At 49.3% G+C, this 23,504-nt stretch overlaps 1 long non-coding RNA gene across 1 annotated transcript; it reads right to left on the bottom strand.

The window, feature by feature from the left end:
• Nucleotides 1-1,246: 1,246 nt before the first annotated feature.
• On the bottom strand, nucleotides 1,247-23,314 carry LOC117437123 (uncharacterized). Its single transcript, XR_004550368.1, has 5 exons — nucleotides 23,137-23,314; nucleotides 6,801-6,881; nucleotides 5,027-5,193; nucleotides 3,756-3,871; nucleotides 1,247-1,979 (listed from the first exon to the last, which is right to left on the bottom strand). It is a non-coding gene; the product is annotated as an uncharacterized lncRNA (long non-coding RNA).
• Between the last annotated feature and the right edge of the window lie 190 nt (nucleotides 23,315-23,504).

Raw genomic sequence — 23,504 nt, 5'->3', positions numbered from 1 at the left:
ACTGCCCTCACCCTGCAAAGCCAAGTCCCCTGCAATGCCAACTGGGTGCAGTTTAGTGGGAGGAAGAGGGGGTTATGGGGTGCAGGAGGCTTCATGTGGGCTTCACATGGGCAGACATCCTGGTAGGGCTCAATGCGGGGCCCATGGACCAACCCCTCCTGCAGAACCCTTCCAGCCCTTGCCTGTGGGTGCTGTGGGGAGCAGGACACCCTTTGGACACCCTATGGGGAGCAGGGGACACGTGAGGCTCCCCCAGAGCTGTGCCAGGAGGATGGTGACATCCCCCCATGTCCCTGTGCTCACACCTTGGGGCAGCAGGGAGCAAGGATGCTCCTCTCTGCAAAGGGCCAGAGCTGATGCCCAGGTGGGGAAACTGAGGCAGGGAGCAGTGGCAGCCCATAGGCACCTATAGCACCTACAGTGTCCCTGGTTGTGACCTCCTGCATTTCATCCCCAGCCTCCTCCAGGGCCCTGTTGAACATTAACTCCCAGCGAGCAGCAATGGGGCAGGGAAGCAGAGGGAAGCACAGGGCTCCAAGGGGCCTGTTCTGCATCCCTCAGACCCAGAAGTAACCTTTTCTTATTCACTGGAGCACAGACAGGAATGTGACCATTTCCCCATCCCCATCTGGGAAGAAATCCTTGTTTTCCTTCAGCCCATGTACATAACAATGGGATCCACAGTTCAACAGATGAACTGCAAGGAATAAGCTCCAAAACCCCAAGCTTTTCAGTTCAGGCTGGAAGCAAACAGGCAGCTTTTGGATCCTTTGGGAAGAGCCCAGGTCAACCTGGGAATGCTGCTCAGGCAGGGAATGTCATGCTCAGGTTCTGCCCTCCATTCAACTTCCCCCCTTCCTTCAGGGCTGTTCCCTAATGCTTCCAAACAAGCCCAGTGCTCCCTGCCCAAGCACTGGAGCCTGTTCAAAATGCATGGTTTTAATTGTCACATTGGAATGTTTTGACATTTGCAAGTATTCCCCCTGTCTGGAATTACATCCAGCTCCAATGACAATCGGGATCCCTTTCTTGAGGCACGGCCATTGTGTGGATAGGGAGTAATTACACAGCAGAGCCAACGGATTCATCTCTGCCCTGAGTGAAACCAACAGGAGAATCAGTCTCCTTTGTGCTCTCCTAACACCTATAAATCAGCTGGGATGGGAGAGGGCTGGGAGATGGGATAGATCCACAGGGATCACTTGTAGGGAATTGTTTCCATGCATGTATTGTTTTCCAGGTATCCTTTATTCGCTTTGCTTCTCAAACCTGCTTTAAAGCTGAGAGGAGAAGCCACCAGGCTCTGTTTCCTATGCAGATGGGTAACCCAGCTACTGTTTAGCAACTGCTTCCTCTGCATGAGAAACCCAGGGCTGCCCCATTGGGAAACCAAACCCACCTCTGCTGTGCTGGCTGCTCAGTGGGATGGCCAAGAATTCCCCTCCCGTCATTCCTGGAATGCCGCTGCTGTGAACAACCGATGCATTATCCCATGCTGTGGGTCTGCTGATGCTGTCCATGGGGTTTGGGGGGAGAATGGGTCAGATTGTCATTGTTCTGTGGCAGGCACAACTACTGAGTCCACTTGCAGGTACCTCATGGGTAGGAAAACATTCCCTGCCTTTAGCCAGCTCCCTGGAATATCTCCCTCCTGCTTTTACATGGATTTGCTTCCATCTCTACCCAACCTCCGCTTTTCCTGTCTCATTGCTTCCTGCTCTTCACCCCCCAGGCCCAGAGTCCAATTCTTACCATTAAATATCAATAATAAGCCCCAAATATGTAGACGTGATGAGGTTTTGATGTGGGTTTCATCAGTTCTAATGCACAGTGGCACATTGCATGGGATGGGAAGGAGTTACTGCAGCTTTCCTGCTCCTCAGCTCTCCTCTGCCATCACTTCTGGTTCCGTGTGGTCCACGGCCTGCAAGAGCTTTACCTTCTCCTCTGGCACTCACACACTGATGGCTTTGGTGTTCCTATAGGAAAAGATAAAGAACATGGACATTCAGTGAGGTCTGGGGGGGAATGGGGCCAGCAGAGCCTGAAGCAGCAACGCAGGACAATAAACCATCTTATTCATCCCTAAGGGCATATCCTGATCAATCCCAGCAAACACAACTGGAAGCATGGGCAGGAGCTCTGTTCCTGTGACACAAAGAGGGGAAGAGCCAGTCGTGATCCACAGAGAAGTCAGGAATCATGCAGGGAATGAGGATCTGCTCAAGGACAGCATCACTTTGGCACCTCGGAGCCACAACAACAGGGTCTGCCCTAACTCAACCCATAGGCCACGAGGACTGGGTGATGGGCAGCACTTTGCTTCCAACAGCTAGCAAGGAAATGCTTGTATCAGAGCCAGTTCCTAGTAACCATGGGGAGCAATGAGCCTGAAGGAGGATCCAGGTGATGAAACCTCAGCTGGATACGGGCAGGTTGGGATGCTGAAGGAAGTGCTGGTGGAATTAGCATCGCTATTCCAGTTTGCAGATTGCTCCTTCCATTTCCCTAAATGGGGGAGTCTAAGCACGCTTTACATTGACCCATAGGATGGTTGGGGTTGGAAGGGACCTTAAGATCATCCACTTCCAGCCATGGTCAGGAACACTTCCCATTGCTCACGCAACCCCTGCATGTACCAGAAGGGCTGTTTTACATTCCCAGAGAGGCTCCATTCCCCAGGTTCCATCCCTCAGAGATGTGCAGAGCTTCTGTCCTGGTTCTATCTAAGCAATGAAATCCTCTCCCCCTTGTTAGATCTGTGCATGCAACCCAGAGTGTGAAGAGGGCAGTGAACAGCAGCACCATCAATGCGGGCAGGAAATAACCTTCGGGTAAAGGAAGAGCAAAACCATCACAGCAGGAGAACCATTGATTCCCATCCCACTTAAATCCTTCCTATAGCAACTAAACTACAGCTTCACTCAGGAGCTTGTTACAAACAGCATAAACCCAACCCGAACGGTGCCACTTAGGGATGCTTTTAAGGAGGGTGTCAGGACAGAAGCTTCTCTAAAGAGGAAAGTGTTCCTGTTTCTCTATCATGAGATCCAGGGGGGACACTTCCCTTTCCCTTGGAAACGCTTGTCAGTAACAGGGAATGCCATGAGATGTCAGTGTGCTCCCGGCTGTAGGACACAGCTTGGTTTGCTCTGGGACAGCAGAACCCAGAAGCTTCCTTCAGTGTCTCGGAGCGTGATCCGGTGCACAGAAGGATGGTAAATGTGGGACACAACCACCCCATGGAACGCTCCAGGCTTGAGGAATTGTGGCTGGGAACGGCTCATGGGGAAGGAGCTGGGGGTGCTGATGGAGCTGAGCATGAGCAGCTTGTGCCCAGGCAGCCCCCAGCATCCTGGCCTGGATCAGCACCAGTGCAGCAGCAGGGCCAGGGCAGGGATTGTGCCCCTGTGCTGGGCACTGGGGAGGCTGCACCTGGAAACCTGTGCTCAGCTCTGGGCCCCACATCAGATGCTCCTCACCAAACACCAGCCAGAATCTCCCCACTTACTGACTGCAGGAGTTGGTGCTTGGGGATTAGAGCTGGACCAGCAACAGTGCTCAGAGCTAGTCCTGAAAGTCAGTGCTAATGGACTTCCCTATAGCTCCAATGAAGGCTGCACTGTGCCTTTGGGGCAGTGGCTTTTTGTAGCCTAGAGAGTGTGAATATCCCTGCTTTGCCATAACAAAGGCTTCATTTCGGCCTCTTTTACTGGGAATGCAGAGGAACAAACCATCACAGGAGTCATCCTCACATGCAGAGTATGGAAACCTGCTGTCTCCAAAGGGATGTGCTCACGTTGCTCCTTCCACCCACTGCTTGGTGTTATCCCATTCACAGGAGCATCCGACCAGCACCACCTCCACCTGCCTGCAAACGTCAACAGGAATCAAGCAGCTCATTTCCTATGCAAGCAAAGGCTTCAAAGCGAGCCCCCCTCCTGCTTTAAATCAAAGGGAAACGCTGCTGCTGACTGCATGAGGCTCTGGAAAGACACAGCTGGGATAAACAAAGGGATGCAAATTTCCCTCGGCATCCAGCCCTCTTTCATTAGGTGGCTTGGAGCTGACAACCCTCCCTCCTGAATGCCTGCATCTTCATTGAGTGCCATTGCTAGTCTTCTCCTGGGACTCAGCCCTGGTGCTGGGGGCTCCAATGGGTTTGGGCAGGGTTTGCTAAACTCTAGGCTGGCAAACTCTTAGGTTCTGGCTTCTGCTGGGTAAGGGAAAGCTGCTTTTCAATGCCAGGGTTTGCATTTAGTGTTTGAGAATGGGAAATCAGGGAAATGGAGCTTTTTAATGCTCCTGAGTTCATAGAATCATGGAATCAATCAGGTTGGAAAAGACCTTTAAGATCATCAAATCCCAGGACCAGATTTCTTCACTTCTACCCATTTTCTATGATGAGATGATGCTGGTGCAGTGAGGGCAGAGGCTGTCATCACACAGGTGTCCTCCTGCTGCTTTTGGAAGAGCAATGACTTCTGAACAGCATCATCTCAGACCACCTTGACAAGGGTCTCACTGTGATCCCCCAACACTGCTCACCTACAACCCAGCACACACAACAGCACTGCCCTGGTTTCAGCTTGAGCTGGGTAACTCTGCTCATCCAACCCTGCTTCCAGAGCCTGAGGGATGCTCCAGAGCCTGCAGCATCCCCTCACCCCCTGGGATAATGGGACTGCAGCCCTTCTGCTCCTCTCTGATGTGTCCTGCTCCCTTTGATGTGGCTGAGCGAGCCCTGATAGGGACTCGCAGCCTCTGGCGCTCGTGCTGGGAAAATGGAACTTCCCAGATCCCGAGGACACACAGCATGGAAAAACGTGTGGCAAATGGAGCTGAGGTTATTCAGGTTGTTCCTTAAAGGCAGCTTCAGCCTGGATGGCTGGTGAAGGAGCATGCCTGAGATCCCTCTTTTACTAAGGGGGATTTCAGCATCTTCTGAAACCCCAAAGCCCTCCTCAATCTATGGACCAAATCTGATGCTTCATGGGCATAACCCAGTTTTTACCTTAGTTTTTACCTTCTGTCTCCAAGCCTTTGTACATCTATCACTGCCCCTTAATGGAGAGGTTTGTTGCTTATGGACCTTTACTGCTCATTCCACCAACATAGATCCCAACACCAGCAGAGCCAGAGCATCCTGAAGTCCTGGTTCCTTCAGCTCCATCCTGGCTGAGCCTCTGAGCTCTGCAGGGATAAAAGCAGCTTTTCAGAGCCTCGATGGGTCAAAACCCATGCAATTCACTTTAAAGAAACCCTATTCCATTTGATTGTGGGGAAAAGTAGGAATTGCAATGGGGCTCACGCTGCCTGCCCCATGGAGATCTCAGTGTGGGGATGGGGAAGGGCTTAATCCTACAGCTACGAGGCCCAGCTGACCTGTCCCAATGGAGCTGGTGTCAGTTCATCTGTCTCTGGAGCTCCAGAGAATTAATCCTTTCAAGTATTCCTGTATGCAGACGACTTCTTTTGCTGGAGATTGGTGGGAGAAATCCTGTTCTAAAGCAGCTTTTCAGGATGTTATCAGAAAGAGCCTTTAAAGCCACTGTCATTTAATTAACTTTTAGGGGTTTTCTATCTGTTATTTGGCAAAAGAGGTTGATTTTTTACTTTAATGAGAATTGGATGAGTGTTTCTGGTGAAACAGAGGCAGAAAGTTCCCCAACTTGGGTATCTTTGTCACAGCAAGAGCCTAACACGAATAGGCAAAAGCTGTCAGGAAAAGGGACTAATAAACTGTACCCTATTCCTAATCCATTCCCTTTACTGGGCCAAATCATGGTGTTCATCCCCGATTCTGTAGGATGTGGGGAGCTACAGCATGTGCCTAAGAAGGGAAGGATGAAGGCATGAGATAAGGGTCCATGGAGCTAACAGAGCACATAGAAGGGGAGAGAGGATGCGCTTTGGGATGACACTTATAATGAACCCACAGTGATGCTCCATGGGGTGAAGTTATTAAATCATTTCCATACCAGATGTTGGTGATACCAAACCAATCTCCCCTTTGTGTGGGCAACGTGCTCTTTCTGTACCCCAGCACACCTCTGATGGGAACATGCTCTGTGGATCAGGAGCCTGTTTAAACACTGAGGCTGTTCAGGTAAATACCAGCGGATGCTCTGTCCTGTTGGCAAACAAAAGGCTCTATTTCACATCAGCGTGGCAAGAGGAGAGATGTTTAAACAGTTACACTGCTTTCCCATGGAAGAGAAATAACAAATACACATGGTACAGTGAACTGGGGAAAGGCTCCTGCTGAACTGCTGTATCCCTGCTAGCATCACCTCTGAGCTGAGCCATGGGGATCCAATGCCTACAGGAAACCTGGAGAGGGGCTTTGGACAAGGGATACAGGACTAGGGGTGGTACAGGGCCTTGAGAGCATCTAAACCTCCTCCTGCCTGCTCAAGGTTACCTGCTGCAGGGTGAGGCTCTTCCCAAGGCTCAGGACCGCTGCTGGGCTGCAAAGCCATGGCCACAGAGGGTGAAGGACACAGAACCTGAGCTCTCCTCACCCCTTTTCCCCATGGCCACAGAGGGTGAAGGACACGGAACCTGAGCTCTCCTCACCCCTTTTCCCCATGGCCACAGAGGGTGAAGGACACAGAACCTGAGCTCTCCTCACCCCTTTTCCCCATGGCTGCTGCCAACTCTGCTGTTTCCATGTGTTTGATAAGCACTAGAGGGCTGCAGAGAACTGCTTTTGCAGCTGCAGGCACTGACATTCAAGCAGGCTCTGCTCCCTGAAGGGGAACAGACAAGAAGGACGTGGATGGTTTGGTTTTCCTTACCTGCAAAGAGGAGATCGGGGTGTTGAGATGCAGGCAGTCACGAAGCAGGGCCGATGGTGGTGATACATCAGTGGCTCACATCTGGAAGGGAAACAAGAGATGGGGATTCTGCTGTTAAAGCACAGAACAGTTCAGGTTTGCCCCAGTCCAACCCCTCTGCTCAAAGCAGGATCCATTCAGTGCCGTGTCCTGCTGGGTTCTGAGCATCACCAAGGAGAGACACACCACAAACTCTGCACAACCCCTTCCAGGGCTGAAGAGAGCTGTATTCCTAAACAGCTAGCATGTTTAGGGAAGGGAAAACACAAGGAAAAGCTTTATCTGTGTGTAAATGAAGTCCCTGCCTTTCGGTCTGTGCCCATTGCCTCTTGTCCTTTTGTGATCATGCCTGAGTCTGGCTCTGCCCTCTGGCTGTGGCAACAGCAGTGCATTGATTACAAGGCAACTATGCTACAGGATAACACCCTATTGAATTAAGAGAGAAACCCAAGACAATCTTGGTGTATCAAGTTCAAACAGGGAGGCTGGTATAGAAAGGACCTGACTATAACAGGGAGATTGACCCTCACTATCCCAGGCACTTGTCCCTTCTGATGCCTTCTTCCAGTTTCCAGCCTCCCTCCTCCCACTGCAGCCTCCCTGGTCCCTGGCAGAGCTCTTGTGTTATCCTCTGATCCATGCACTGGCTTCTTCCTTTGCAGCTCCTTCCTGAGCACACAGGCAGCAAACCCAGCTTGTGTACACTGACATCCTTATCCCTTTTAATACCTTCCTAAGGGCACTCCTCTGGGCTTCTGCTTTCTCCTGGGTTTAGTTTTGATTGCCAGGAAGCTTTGTCGGGTTCCCCATGACTGGTTCAGTGCCTGAAGTCATCAATACAAGCATAAAGCCAAACAAAGCCTGGCTCTGATGGTCCTCAGCATCACTTACTGCGAGCTGCTCCCCTTAAACCCACACAACCAAAATGCCACTTGGGAGACTGCACCTCTTTCCTTCCCAATGGTTTGGGAGTAGGATCAAGTGCAAGTAGACCACAAAGGCTGATTGGTAGGGAAGGAGCCTGTTTCATCCCAGCTGAGCATCCTAAAAACCCAGACAGGAGAAGCATCCGGCTTCTTTCTGCTATTCCTTCTTTTCCTGTTGTTTTGCAGCCACTCTTCCTCCTGAATACTGGAAAGCTTTGGAAAGAAACCCCTGCATGTACAGAACTGCTTTTCCTTAGTTAAAACTGCGATTAGACAGACACAGCAGGACAGAATGCACAGTGTGATTATGCAAGCATAAGGCACCGAGGCCAGCGTCTGCTCTTCAGTCAAGACAGGCAACGTCTCCCCCTGCAATAACCTCAAGTAACAGAGGCTGATGAATAATACAAGTTCCCTATATTTGCTTTAGGGTGCAATTCACCCCTCTGCAGAGGGGTCAGCTCAAGAGCTGTGCTCCAGAGAAGTCTTATTTAATACCTATAAATAAGGCATAAGTGATGCGTGGCCTTGCACTGTCCCTTTACACAGGGGTGAAGTACAGCCTTATGAAACCTTGGTCTCAGCATGTCCCTTCGCCTTGAGATCCTGTCCAATACCAAGTGGGGGATAATCTATTGCATTTCCCCCTCTGCTGTCACTGTGTTTTCAGTAAGTCAGTACATACTGGGCTGTTGGCAACCAACTTTATCTATGCAATAAAACCCCCCATAAATCTCCGTACTTCACTCTGAGCTTAAATATTAGAGCATTATAATCAATAAGTGACAAATTGATGGTACAGAGAAACATCCCAATCCCCTGACACCCATTTCCCTGTGTTCTCCCTCTATGAGAAAGCAAAAATACGGGGTCATTTTCTGGCTGTTGGCTTTGATTGCCCGTTTGGATTGTTTCTTCTCTTTCTTGTTGGTTCATTTCTCCACTGAGGGGATGGCAAAGGGAAAGAAGGTGAAAAAGCTAAAGTAATGGTGAAAAAGAGCAGCTGAAAGCAAAGAAAATGAGCAGTTTTAATGGCCAGACCTTGCAGGTTTCCTCCTTTTTCCACTCTTACAATAAGAAACCAGAATACCTCTACAGAGACAAACTGCTGCTTCCATTGGAAAACAGCCTCTTGGCAAAGTATTTACCAGCAACCAGGCTTGTAACACACTAAAGCTTGTGATGGAGGATGGACCAAGGGCTTTTAGACTGCTCACCAGAGCCTGTTCTCCTGGAAGTGGCCACATTTAAGCTTTGGGTCCCTTTAATAGCCTTTTTCTTGGCAAAACGAACGTAAAACATCCTTTCTTCCCTCCCTTTGCCACCAGATGGCACGTACACACCATGGAAGGGGTGGTGGGGCAGGGAGGGACAGCCTGGCCCTAGATGGGGTGAGACCCCCATGGCAATGCCTTGGAGAGGCTGATGCTGAGGCTGGAATGAAGCTTTTGCCTCTGTAAGCAGGAAGAGGCTTGAATGGAAGTTTCTGTCCATACCAAGCGACCAGGAGAGATTCCCTGGGATCAATGTGATAACAGAAGAGGGGTTTCCATACAGGTTGATGATGTGACCATCAAGAACCAAAGGTGTTTTCCCTCTATCCCAATGTGAAGCGTTCTTACTCCCTGCAGAGATGGGGACTCGGGGTGGCTGCAACCAGCCCGAATTCCCAGCAAATCTGAGCCAGATCCATGAGGAATATCCCAGAGCATGTCCTGTTCTCTTGTCTAAACTCACATTTACCTGATGCTGTGCAGGTTCCAAGGGAAGGAAGCTCCCGTGTACAAGACCTGGGCACAAGGAAGGGTGCGAGGATGGTGTCAAAGCTCTGCTGCTGCCTTTTGCTCCCCCTTGTAGCTGCAAAGGGATGCAGAGAGATGTGCAGGGAGGAGCAGGGCTGGCATCCCTGTCTCTGTTCACTGCTCAACAGCAAGAAAAGGTCACGATATCCAGCAATCAGCATCCGATCACGGGCTGGGGTTTGCTTACTGGAAACACTCCCATTCAGCATCTTTTGTACCTGTCATACACAAAATGCAAACTCCAGCATTTCTGGAGAGATTTAATTACTTTTCTTTGTCTCATTTATGCTGATTTGGGGTTTTTTCGGTGGGTAAGAAAGCAGGGGAGTGCCTCACACTGACAGCAACTGGCACCCCTTCCCAGAACGGCTTCTTCTCCAGTGCTAAGGATGCTAATGCTGTCCTGAAACAATACAAGGCTTCTCCAGAAGTATCCCTTTGCTTTCCCTGTTGCAGGACACACACTGACAGAGGGAGCTCTTCTGATGCTCATTGCCCTCAGTGTTTATGGCTCGGCCCCAAGGTTGTCCTGCTCTTCCTACTATGAGGAAGACTCAGCCCTGGCCTTCCTGGAGTGATGCTTGTTGAAGGGTCCCATAAAGGGGCTTCAGCATCTTCTCCCTGGGCCATTGCATTGGGTCCTGAGGTGGGACCTCATCTCACAGCTTCATCCCTGAACTGTTGCTTGGGCCCTGGCTGCAGCTCTTTGTGGCTCAGTACAAGACCAGGAGGAAGATTTACTCATTCCATAAGTTGTCAATCCCAAATTCCATTGAGCTCTGGGAAAGCCTGAAGAGAGCATCCATGCTGTGCTTGTAACTGCTCCAGCTCCTCTGCCATAGGGGATCTGTGGTGCACAAGGTGGAACACAATAACTCATGTCCTGTAAGGATGCTCTCATCAAAGCCCAGGAAAAACAGAGAATGGGAGCAAGAATTCCCTTAAAGTGGAATCTGCCCTCACTTTCTGGGAAATGGAGAGGAAAACAATGAAGGGAAAGGTTGACATTAGGAAGATTGAGGCTGCTGAAATCAGAGGTGCAAGAGGCTGTGTCCATGCAGGAGATGCTTAAAGGTGGTTTGCAGAGTCCTCGCCTCCCAGCTATGAGTGATTTCCTATTGGGTTGTCCCATTTAGATCCACAGGGATGTGATGGCCTCAGCTGATCTGCCCATGTTTGAACTGGGCAGGGGATTAGAATGGGATGAGCTTTGAGATCCCTTCCAACATAAACCAGGCTGGGATTCTGTGGTCTTGGCCTCACTGAGGGACTGAGAATTAACAGACGAGAAGCAGTGCAGTTAATGCAGACATTAAGGACATTATGGAAGGGACACCTCTGAGTAAATCTCTCATGTAATTAACAGCACAGTTCTGCAGATGAGTGGAAACCACACATTGAAATGCTTGGACGACAGCCACGCTGGAGGGGAAGGACCAACTTTGTGTCTGATCCCAGATGAGCTGCTCGTGGTGTGCCAAAAGCTTGGATAGGAAACTACCTGGAAACCCAATGCATTCTGGCATAACCTAAGGAGAGAGCAGTGGAGCACTGCGACAAAGGGAGGGGAAGGAGCCCACCTGAGACCATTGCCACTGCTCAGCTCATCACAGCATCCCAGGCTGGGTTGGGTTGGAAGGGTCCTTAAAGCTCATCCAGCTCCAACCCAGGGACCCCTTCCACTGGAGCAGCTGCTCCAAGCCCCTGTGTCCAACCTGGCCTTGAGCACTGCCAGGGATGGGGCAGCCACAGCTTCTCTGGGCACCCTGTGCCAGCGCCTCAGCACCCTCACAGGGAAGAATTGTACCCTAATATTCATAGATAGCAATAACAGGAACAAATACAAACCAAAGCCCAGAAGCCAGAGGCTTGGTATGCAGCAGACAGGTTGAAACCTTTCTATCCTTTCCCCTTTGCCTTAAGCCTGGTTCCTCATTCATTGGAAACACTGTTTGTGAGAAAGCACACAAAGAGTGAGTCAGAGCCTAAATATTTAGACATTTATGCCTTTATCTTGCACAGAAGCAAAAACAAGAAGGGAGAAAGCAGGCGCCTGGTTAGTGAGCATCCCACTTGCTCCTACACCCAAGGGCTGATGTATTCTCATGTCCATGAGACTGGCTGGTTTGGGATACAGCCCTCTAAAAGAAGGTCCTGAGGGCTTCTGCTGTGCACAAGGCGTAACAGCACAGAGGTGGGAGCAGCACCCATCCAAAAAGCCCCAGAACAAGGTCACACATCCCCAGCCCACTGGGTTTACCTATAGAACAGAAAGAGGGATCCACATCTGTGCTACAAGAGCATCCTCTGAAGCAAGCACAAAGCCTGCCTTGCCAGCACGCACACTGTATGCATTCCTGCCCTCCTCATTTCCACTGCAGATCCCGGAGGAGCTCTGGAAACAAGGAGGGATGGGATGAGAGAAGCCGATAATTGCACGTCGCATCCCTCGGTGCCGGTGCAATGGGGTTTGCTGTGATGAGGAGCTCGGTGCATCCAGCTCGCAGCAACAGCCCTGCACTGAGACCAATCATGAGGGAAGATGATGCTCTGGCACAAACCAAAGCCCTGCTTTAAATGACGATGCCCACAGCCTTACAAAGAACTCTGTCTACCCATGGGACTCTACCAGCAACTCTCCTGCCTTCCCTCCACCTTTTGTCTGTCTTGTTCCCACTCCGAGTGTTTGGAAGCCAAGGGAACATGAGAAACACCACAAAAGGGATCTTTTCCTGGAGGCAAGTGTGAAAACAGCTACAAGCACCCAAACCCAGACACAGGTCAAAGCAAGGTGTTAGTGACCAGCACACTGAGCTAAAGGGAATGGGTGCTGAGGAAGGAGACACCTCAGTGATGGACAGGGGGTTCTGGCTGGCTCTCCATAAAGATCCCTAAAAGCTGGGAATATGGATGGATTTATCCCTGCCTGATCTCAAATGACAACAGGAGGAGTTTTATTCCTTATTACCTTATTATTGCAGGAAATAAACCTGCTCACCCTGCCAAAAGCCTTTCCCAGGCCCTGGGGATGTGCATCCGGGATGCAGTCAGTGCCTCTTGCCATGCCTGCAGCTTCTCAGTGCACTGGCAGTGACAGGATGAACACCCCAGGCAAACCTCAGCCACTTCCATAGTTCTATTCATTAAGGGAGTGAGCAGCAGAAACAGCCAAATGTCTCCCATGGCATCTGTGCATCCTTTTTTAAGGTGATAACGGGCCTGATCTCGTCAAAATTAATGGCTTATGGTTATTCATGCTATTATTCTTAATGGGGCCAAGCATACACTGTACCCAGCAAGAAGCAGTGCTTGACTTAGCAAAGATTTGTGACACATCATGACCTGCCTGGGTTAACTGTGAAGTATAAAAACTTCATTGCTAATAACAAGGCTGTGCTCAGAATACAAAGGAATAAGGAGGGGGAGGTACAGCAGGATCCCATCCACCCATCCCAGCACCTCTGGAAAACCACCTACACCATGGATGAGAACCAGATCCCAAAGGATGGGATCTCTTTTCACAGGGTCTCTTCTGACGATGGGACGAAGCCATCACGTGAAGTCATCACTATGAAGGATCACAGCAGACTCCCTGCATCCAAGATGACATCTAAAGAGTGAATATTAAACCCCTGCCATGATAGGGAAGGAGTGAAATCAAGCAGAGCAGGGGAACCCCATTAAAGCTGGGATGCTAAAACCACTCGCACAGTGTGGAAAGATGCAGTGAAACTGAGGACTTCGGAGGGGACAGACTGAAAATTGCCTTCATTAAATAAAAGGAAAGCAAAGGCACAGGGATTTATAACACTGGAAAGCTCCTGAATCCTAATTCCTGACTGCAGGAAAGGCATCTTTCCATATGTTTATTAAAAACATGTCTCTGCCCATTAGGCTGCAGAGAAAATGATGTTTTATTCTTCCATAGGACAGGTTTTCCTGATTGCAAGTAAATATTTCGGGAGCAGAAGGAAACCTCCTAGGGAACAGGCTCCGGTAGGAAAGAGTTCTGGGTTTCTTCCCTGCTCCAATTGCTTCATTCCTCACTTTTAATCAACGCATTAATTATTGTTAGCCTTGCAAACACAACATCCCTAATTGCTTTACTCATTCCTAACAAGAACTGTGAGGAAGATGAAAAGGGAAGGTTTGAACCGGAGACTGGAGGGTTTCATATGAAAGAAAGAGGAAATTTGCTTCGTTTTGATGTCTTAGACACATGGGTCCCTGTGTTCATTATGAGAGAATCGGAGCTGCCCATGCTTGATGAAGAGCTGAAACAGCCTTGATCAAAGTGTTCCTATCTCTGCATCGGAGCAAGAGAGATTTGAATTGCTATTAAACTCCACTGTGAGGATAACCTGCTTAAATATAGGGTAATACCCTCTGGTTCATGGAGCTGTATGTGTTTGAATGGGAATTCCATGCTGGACTGGCAGTTCTGGAGCGTGAACTTCCCTATGGGCCATGGAGGAGATGGAATGAGGGTCAAAGCCTTTCTCATGTCGGTCCATTCATGGATTACAGCAGTGCTGCCAGTACCCCTGTTACACATACCAGAGAGGCACAGTCCTTTATGGGGTGCAGACATGGATGGAGTGAATAAGCACAAGCAGGATGGGACCCTGAGCAACAACACATCCCTTTGTTCCCACTTCCACCCTGTATCGAGTAAACTGTATTTAAACCAAAGCAACCCTTTGGCAATTTGGCTGAAGATAGGAATGGAGAACTGAACTATTACATCTACAAAGCCTCCTCTCCTATTCAATGCACAAATATGACTTAACTTTTAGAGATCCAGACTGAGTCTGCATTGATTTAAGTGCCCATGTCCTTGCATCCCTCAATGGTGCATGCAAACGTTTGCAAACCTATGAAGAAAGGAGCCCTAAATCTTATGCAAACTGTTCCTGTGGTGTGGACAAGGAGGGAAGGCTTCAGTGAGCCCTCTGGAATGGCAGGGATCCACACACCATCTGTGCCTCTGCAAATGCAATGACTGCCTTCGACAAATAGGCTCCGAACAGAGGGGTGTTAATGCCAACCCAAAGACTGCCTTGGCCAAGCACCCCGGTACACGGGCCACCATCAAGTGGTGCTTGGAGCCAAGCCTTGCAATGTGCAGGTTATGGGTGGATGAGAGATGCCAACAGAGACTTTGCATCTTTAGAGATGCATTAACCAGCACCCAAAGGTGTTCTGAGCTCCCAAAATGAATGGATATAAGCCCATGGAATTGTGCCAACTGCATCCACACCAACCAGGAGACTGATAATGAAGAGGTGGTTACTGCTGAAAGGGCACCATAATGCATAGTATTAGCTTTTGGGAATGTTTCACAAAGGCTTGTGCAGTCTATGGAGCTTATAGTGTTGATACAAAGATATTTAATACAATGAAAATGATCTGCAGTCCCTTACCTGGACTTCAGTACAGATGCCCAGTCACTGGTACTTAAAGAGATGATTTAAAGCATGTATTTCTGCATGCAAAACCATTAACAATACAATGACATCAGCCAAGGAACCACCCAGCCAAGGTTATTGGATCCATGCAGAGCTGCATAGATGTAGCTTCTAAAGGTATCGCTAGAATTTGCCACCCAAACCCAATAGCTGAAACCATCTCACCCAATACCTGGCTCTGGATGGCTCATAAGCACCACTCAATAGAACACACAACAACAGGAAGATTTAGGCCCTTCACATCAAGGTGACTTAACAACACACAAGAAAATGCACTGAACCCAGCTGGGGTGAGTTCCACCCAATGTGATGGCTCCATCTGTGTTTAAGTCGGGTTTCCCTTTGGCTTCAGCAGAGACTCACTGGGCCTGTAACAGTGACCACAGCAAGGGAAGGAGCCCACACTAGGGACAAATAAGTCCATGGTTTCTTCCCTGTGAGTGGGGTGCCCAGAGAAGCTGTGGCTGCCCCATCCCTGGCAATGCTCAAGGCCAGGTTGGACACAGGGGCTTGGAGCATCCTGCTTCAGTGGAAGGGGTCTATGCCCATGGTAAGGGTTGGAACTGGATGAGCGTTTCCAAGCCAAGCTAGTCCATGATTCCATGACTCTCCATCAGCAGCTGGGACACAGACAGCGAGCCCTGAACAAAGGTCTTAAATATACAGTAATTAGTAAATAGAGACTACCTGTCACAAGCTAATTGTGCTGTCTGGGACTTTCCTCTTAGCAACTGCCAACGTAGGAAAATAATGAGTCTTTTGTTATCTCTGATGCTCCTTCACACAAATGGACTGTAAAAAAGATCAATGGAGCTCTGTTTTCCTCCCCAGAAAACCCTGTCCTAGGAATGTGATGGATGGAAAGGCAGGAGCTGTTCTCAGGCTCAGCAGAGGGGAATTGTCCTCTTGCAAATCCCCCCCCATCACTGACAGTGCCCCTTCCCCATGTTTCTCATTCTCTACATCTAAAATATTGCTGCAACTCAGCTCTTTATACAATAGGAACTGCATTAATCTCTTTCTTTTATCCATTTTATCTTGTTTATGCTATAGCCTCTCAGAGATACACCCTTAAACGTGCACGTGGACACATAGAGCACTGCAATAATGGGCCTTCAGACAACAGAGCAGTCTGAATGCTCCACACCATCTCTTTCTCTCTTAGGTGTGGTTATAAAATGAAAGGTTCATTGTAGAAGTCTGTTGTACTCTCTGAATGGAAGTTATCAACTTTTCCCCTCATCTCCCGTTGTTTTAGCCTGCAATTTGCATTTTGGGGAAGGAAAAAGAAGCTTTTCCATAAGGCTCCAGTGTATAAATCTCAGTTTATTGTTTTCTATCAGGACAAACTGCTCGTTCTATGCAGGTGTCTTAAACTAATGGGCTACAGGCTTAAAGGAAGGAGAAAATTGCCAAGCATGTGCCTGCATTTGTTCTAGTCCTGAAAAGCACTGATTTAATTAATCTTCCTTCATCAGGAGCTTAAAGCACGGGTCTAATTGCCAGCTCAGAAGCATCAGTTGTCCAAGCGATTGGGTAGTAGTTAGAGATGAGCGTAAAACAAGGCATTGATGAATGCAGGTTTATTAGGAGCTCTGTCTCATTGACTTGTCTTGTGAAGCAGTTGGAAATGGGCTCCAAAGTCATAAAAGAAAATTAAAACACATAAAACTTTGTTAAAGTAACGTGGGAAGGCCTGCATTAAAGCAAGGAAAGCCAGGAGCTAGGAAGTGGGAAGTAAAACACATTGTAAAGACTTACTGTCCAATCCAAAGCCCATTGAAATCAATGGCACAGTGATAGATGGAGCTGAAGCCCATTACCCAGCTATTAGAGGTCTATTTGGTGCTGTGGAGCATGGGTATCTCCTGCTACACAGCTGGTCACCTTAGGAGGCAACACCTTGGGCTGGATAAGCACATGGATAGGTATAGGAACAACATACAGGAGATAAAGAAGATGATCGGTGCTGTGGTGGCTGTGAGGGTCCCCAAGGCCATTGTCCACCTGGAGCAAGCTTACAGAGAGCAAGGGATGGTGAATTGTCCCCTGAGCCACATCTGAAGCACTGGGGGATGGAAAAAGGCACTGCTCTTTCCATGGCAGCTCCTCCACAGTGGCTGTGCCCTGTCTCTGTGTTTGATAGGGATGTACAGAGCTTGGATGGTCACCAGAGCACACCTCTGGCTTAAAATAAGGGTCTTAACATCAGTTTGCTTTTTATCCACCATTGCTTCTTCCCAGTATTCAATACAACACACAAGAGCCTCACAAAACTTCTGTATCTTACAGGGAGCAACGTGTGGAATAAGAACAGGAAAGTCACTTTTGAATGGTTTGGTTTCTGTATAGCAAGGCTGAGAAACCTGGAGGTGACTCAGACTGAAACAGGGGAGATTTGGGTTGGAGATAAGGAACAAACTGTTCCCTGTGAGGGTGCTGAGGCGCTGGCACAGGGTGCCCAGAGCAGCTGTGGCTGCCCCATCCCTGTCAGTGCTCAAGGCCAGGTTGGACACAGGGGCTTGGAGCAAGTGGAAGGTGAGCTTTAAGGTCTCTTCCAGTCTAAACCATTGCAGTGTTCCATGACTCAGGTCTGTGACTGCAAATCCATGTGAGGTATCCTTTTCTTTGTGACACTACCCATGGGGTAGTCCCTGCTCTGAACCATTCACAACCATACCCTGTGTACACCCAGGCACACCAGAGCTGGGCTTATTCTCATTCCTGCTCTTCCCTACCTGGATAGACACAGACTTTGTCCTTAGTGCAGCTCATCGGAGCAAGAAAACCTCATCTCAACCCAGGGCTCCTGGAGTACTAAATAAACAGCCTACAGCTTGGGCAACATGCAGCTGACATCTAAATGGAGCCAATGCAGTGGGAGGAGAGCAGCGAGGAGGTAGCAATGGGAATTAGCGTGCCTGCCTAAGTCAATAATCACAGGGGTCTCCCAGGTGGCAGCCATCCTGCCTTCTAAATTTAACAGATGAGATGGAAAATAATGCCTCCCACAGCCTTCCCCTTAGGGGACTGCTATGGCTCAGGAAACAGCTCCCAGGGATCAGAACCTGTGTCTAACACAACCCAGCCCCTGCCATGGCTGCTCCTCCAGGCTGCGTTTGCATCTTCCCTTGTAACCAATCTGTGCTCCCAGGGATGCAGCTGCTGTTCCCATGGGCTGTGGGCTCAGCCCTGCAGTCCCAACAACACAGAACTGTTTGGATCTCTGGAGATGACCAAGTCCAACCCCTGTTAGAGCAGGGCACACAGGAACGTGTCCATGATGGTTGTGGGATGGCTCCAGAGAGGGAGACCCCACAACCCCCCTGGGCAGCCTGTGCCAGGGCTCTGCCATCCTCAGTATAAAGAAGTTCTTGCTCGTGTTGAGGTGGAACTTGCTGTGGTTCAGTTTATGGCCATTGCTCCTTGTCCTGTCACTGGGCACCATGGGAAGAGTCTGTCCCCATCCAGCTTAGAGCTACTGATCTGTATTAATGGGATCCCCTCTCAGTCTGCTCTTCTCCAGACTATAACCAGGCCCAGCTCCCACAGTCTCTGCTCATAGAGAGATGCTCCAGCCCCTGAGCATCCTTGTGGCCTCCGCTGGACCATCTCCAGCAGCTCCTTGTCTCTTGTGCTGTTGGATGCAGTGCTCCAGATGTGGCCTCACCACTTTGGCAGCTTGCTTTCCAGTGAGGCAATTGCATCCCAGCAATGTACCAACTGGCACTGAAAGGAAGCTTGAGTTTATTCTAGATTAGATCTGTGAATGTAGATCCATAGCAGGTTACACCACCAGCTCTGTCAGATCTTCCAGGCTCTTGTAGCTGAGAAGGGAAATAAGAAGAGAGGGGATAGGGAATAAGAAGGGAGTTTTCAACAGCACTGAGTGTGATTATTGATGACTGAACAGGCAAATGGAAGTGAAGAACGTGTCTGCTACACTGAACAGGGGAGCAGCCACACTGCAGACACCAACCTGCCTGGAAGAGAGATCACCATTCTGTGATATGGATGGGAATACTTAGGATAAGTATTAAGTATATCCTAAATAAGGATACTTAGGCTCACTCCAATTCTGGAACACAATTCAAAGCCTAACTCAGGTGGATGCCCTAATCTCGACTCACACTAAGGCTTTCCCAGTAAAGAAAGGGAGGACCATGATGTTGCTTACAACTCCAAAGCCTCTGCTCATACCTGCTGGGTGAGCTCTGCTTGGTGAATGAAGACAAGTAAGTGATGAGGGAGCTTGTAAACTGAGAGAGCTGGAATGCTGGGATGAGGAAATGGAACTGGAATAACAAACCTTTCCCCCTCCGCTGCTTGCTCCCCTGTTTTCACTTGCAAATCCAAAGCCAGACCAGAAGGATCTGTGTTTTCCTTGGAGATGCTGAGGAGTGAAGGATCCAAGCAGTGCCAGGTAGGCATCAACTCAGCGTGACACTAGGAATTGAGCAATGGAGGTAAACTCCTTGTAAAACCAACCTCCCCCATGCAACTAAAGTACTTCATACACTTGGGAGTATTGGATTGCATCTATAGATGGCTAAATGTACATATGACACAACAGGGTCTTTTCTCCCCCCTTCTCAAGCAAACGTACCTATGAAGACAACTCTGTTATAATCACTCCACCATTTGAATGAGGAGAAAAGGAATTGATTTTTAATGAGGTACTTACTTTTCTAAATGAATCCCATTTTCCCCCAGCATTTTGATTACAGCCACTGCCTAATCCTCAACCATCTCCTGCCTCAAGAATTACATGAGGGTAGTCTTTGTGCATGGGAAGTGATGGATTCCTCTCTGTTATTTTGCAAACCCAATTTTGCTGCCTCTGTGAAGATCACACCAGGTTTTATTTTTGCTGCTTTGTCATTTCATTGCTTCGCAGGAGGGGGAAAGAAAAGGAATGTAATTATTTTGTGCTAGCGATTAAAACAACTGGAAGTAAAGCCCTTTGTGGTTGGGGCTATAAACTATCGGCTCATCAGGACTGCAATGGCTTTAAATCTACCACAACTGCTGCTTGGAATGTGTTCATATCACTGCATCAGCACTAAAGCAAGAGAGAGGATGGGATAATTGTCTGAGAGCATCAGCGCTCGTCGCCAGCTCGGGTGGTTTTGGTTTTATGTGGCCCATCTGCCCCTTGCAAACTCAGCCCCCCCCCATTTGCTGTGGTGCAAAGGTCATAGAAACAAAGAATCCCAGAATGATTTGGGTTGGAAGGGACCTTAAAGCTCCTCCAGTTCCAAGCCAGGGACCCCTTCCACTGGGGGGAAGCGCCTCAGTACCCTCACAGGGAAGAGCTTCTGCCTTATCTCCAACCTGAACTCCCCTGTTTCAGTCTGAACCCATCACCCCTTGTCCCATCCCTACAGTCCCTGATGCAGAGCCCCTCTCCAGCATCCTTGTAGCCCCTTCAGACACTGGAAGCTGCTCTGAGGTCTCCTCACAGCTTCTCTTCTCCAGCCCCAATGTTCTCAGCCTGGCTCCATACGGGAGCTGCTCCAGCCCCTGAGCATCCTCGTGGCCTCCTCTGGGCCAACAGCTCCATGTCCTTCTCATGTCACACCATGTAAAACAAATGCCTGTGTTTCCCTTTCGGCTTGAGAATCGTCCTTCCCAACAGCAGAGAAGGGAAAAGCATCCCCCTCTATGGGTCAGCACCCTGTCATCTCAGTGCTGCGCATCCTAAGGCACACATGGCTTCAGAGCTCCATCCATGTGCTGAGCACCGCAGGGGGATTGGGCCCACGGCTTCTTATTATCCAAGGAGAAAGGGGAGAAAGACATCCAGCAAGCGGAGATGCACATTAACGAGACAGGAATTATTGCCTAACGCTGCTTCCTTTGGCTTCAGTTGAAGCAGGACTGCGACCTAAGGCACCATTTATTTATTCTTAAACCCACAGCTTTCTAAAGATGAAGGCTTCAGAAACCAAACCTTGGTGGAAAATCTGCATCCCAGATCTAATCCGGTGGCACCAGGGCTCCTCATCCCGTAATGCTGCTTGGAAAACAGGGCGGATAAGGCGAGTTTTGTCCTTCGTTCCTGAGGAGCCTTCAGGAAGCAGAGACTTTCATGTGAAACATGTCAAAAAGGTTCCTCTGCAAAACTCAGTGGCTAAGGGAGGATGAAAAGTAGCTCAGCTCCGGAAAGGGCTTTGGAACAGAGGTAGGAGAGTGCCTGGCAGGCCTGAAAACCCCTCTGAGCACTCATTTAAGTTTGCTAAACCTGACAAAGTTTTCCCTTTATTTATATCAGAGCTTTTTCTCTTCCTCCCCCTTCCCTTTTGATGACAATCTCTGTCGGAAGATCCCAGTTAGCAGGATTGTAAAGTCAGTGATTGAAAGGAAACCGCCACAGAAGGAGCACAGCAGCTTTTCTGTGTTCAAACCCTCCTCCTGCAAGCTGGAGCGTGTATCCAAGGACAAAAAAGATGGGATATTGAGAGACTGCCTTGCAAAGTGAGATCCTCTGGTTGGAAACACAAGAGGCATGGGATCTAAATCAGCATCGCGCTGTTTGCATCATGACACCCCCAGCTCCTATGGCATATCCAGCATCCATTGCTCCTGCTGTGAAGCGTTAAAGCACCAGATGTAAACAGTAAATCTCTGTTTGCTCTTCCTGTAATGGGGGGAAACACAGAAGACTCAGCACCAAAACTCTGTCCTGGAGTTGGGAGCAAACTTTCCCCTCCTGCAGTAACAGTTAAAGCCTGCTCCGAACTTCCTGATTAGCATTATCCCTGATTAGGCTGCAGATAGTCCTCTGATTAAAGTGCTCTTGGCTATTTTGGAGCTTCCCATAAATATTCATGGATGTCAGAGACGGGAAGAGAGTAAACAGACAACAAAACAGGCTGGCAGCTACTGCCCGGAGATCCATGGGGGGGATCCAGGTCCTGGGTGACAGAGATGCAGGACTTGAGTTGGGATGTGCTCCTTTGGGAAGGTTCATGCTCTGCGGGAGCAGGGACCTGACTGAGCCCACCAAGGGCTCCCATCAGCCCTGATCAGAGTCAGATTGAGCTTCACACACTCCAGAGGTGTTTTAGGCTCAGCCCACTGTTGACAAAGAACAGTAACACATCCACCATGGACTGGGCACTGAGGGTTTACACTCAGGTTTCCATCTCAGGGTTAATATATTGGCATTTCAAGTTCTCCATGGGGCACCTTCGACCTTTTCGACCACAAAGCAGAACTCTAAAGTCCATCCTGCCACCCCTAAACCCTGCTTCCAGTTCTTGGATATGAAGGGAAAGGGTAAAGGTGGCCTGGGGTACCACAATAACCCTTAACTCACAGCTGAGTTGAGTCCTTTGTATCACAATGGATACAGAACCTTGTGACTTAGGCCCTGAATCCCTCCCTTGCCATGAAGGAATAGGGATGAAGCTTCATGAAGGGGTTGCTTTATCCCTGCTACACCTTCAGTGTCTGAAAGCCAGGAGGTGAGACCCCCAATACAATCTGGGCTGTTAATCCTTCCCTGTCCCATCCTTCAAAGCCTTCCCATTGGTACCTAAGCCAGATAAAAAGGAAATGAAAAGCAAACCAGCTGTCACTTCCCAATACAACAGAAAGCCAATAACAGTGCCATCAAATTCAATCACTAACATCCCACTTCTCAACCCCTTCTCCTGCATCTTCCCACTTTTCCATCAGGTTCTGAGCCAGCGGATGCTCCCTGATCACTGCCCTGCAAACAGCAGCCCTCGCTGCTGCTGCCGTCACCTTCTGATCCCGACACAAAGGAGCAAACACTCCTCTCAGCACGGATGCTTTTCACTTCAGGTCAGCACAGCAGCAGAGGCTGCAGCACGAACCTCCCTCCTCTCCTCTCTCCAGCACCCAGGGAGCTGTTACCAATTGTTTCCTCCTGAGGCTTTTCATCCTGAGCCCTTGTCTCTCGCTGTGACCTTTCTTCTCACCAGGTTCTTCCTTTTATCCCTGCTTTCCCTCGGAGGCTTTGCTAAGGATGAAGGAGAACTCGTTCCGCTGTAATAGCGAGCAGCCAGGCTTTCAACCCCTGAGCCTCAGCTGGATCCAGATGGACAAACCCCAGGCAGTTGCCCCCATGTACCTGCAGTGTGCGTGCAGAGATGAACACGTGTCTTCAGAGGGAGATGGGAGCCCTCTTTGGCTCTTCAATAATAGAGTTTCTGCTTTAATTTACAGAGTAGATGTTCCTGCTGCAATAGGGGAGGACGACTCCAGCATAATTGATTGTCACTGGTAGGGCTCCACTGCGCTGCAGAAAGAGGTGCTCAATATCTCCAAATGTCAGCGTGTCGAGCTGACGATGCTGAGCAACATGCAATTAAGGTTCCTGTGAAAGCTCCTCACCACCACTGCAGCTGCCTCATCTTTGAGTGCTCAGCTCCACGTGATGAATCCTGAAAGCTGGAATTGAGGACAGAATGCCAGCATCCACCGTTTCCCAGCCCCGCT

This window comes from Melopsittacus undulatus, chromosome 18 (genome assembly GCF_012275295.1).
Source record: "Melopsittacus undulatus isolate bMelUnd1 chromosome 18, bMelUnd1.mat.Z, whole genome shotgun sequence".
NCBI lineage: Eukaryota > Metazoa > Chordata > Aves > Psittaciformes > Psittaculidae > Melopsittacus > Melopsittacus undulatus.
This window is presented reverse-complemented; position numbering and strand designations above follow the sequence as displayed.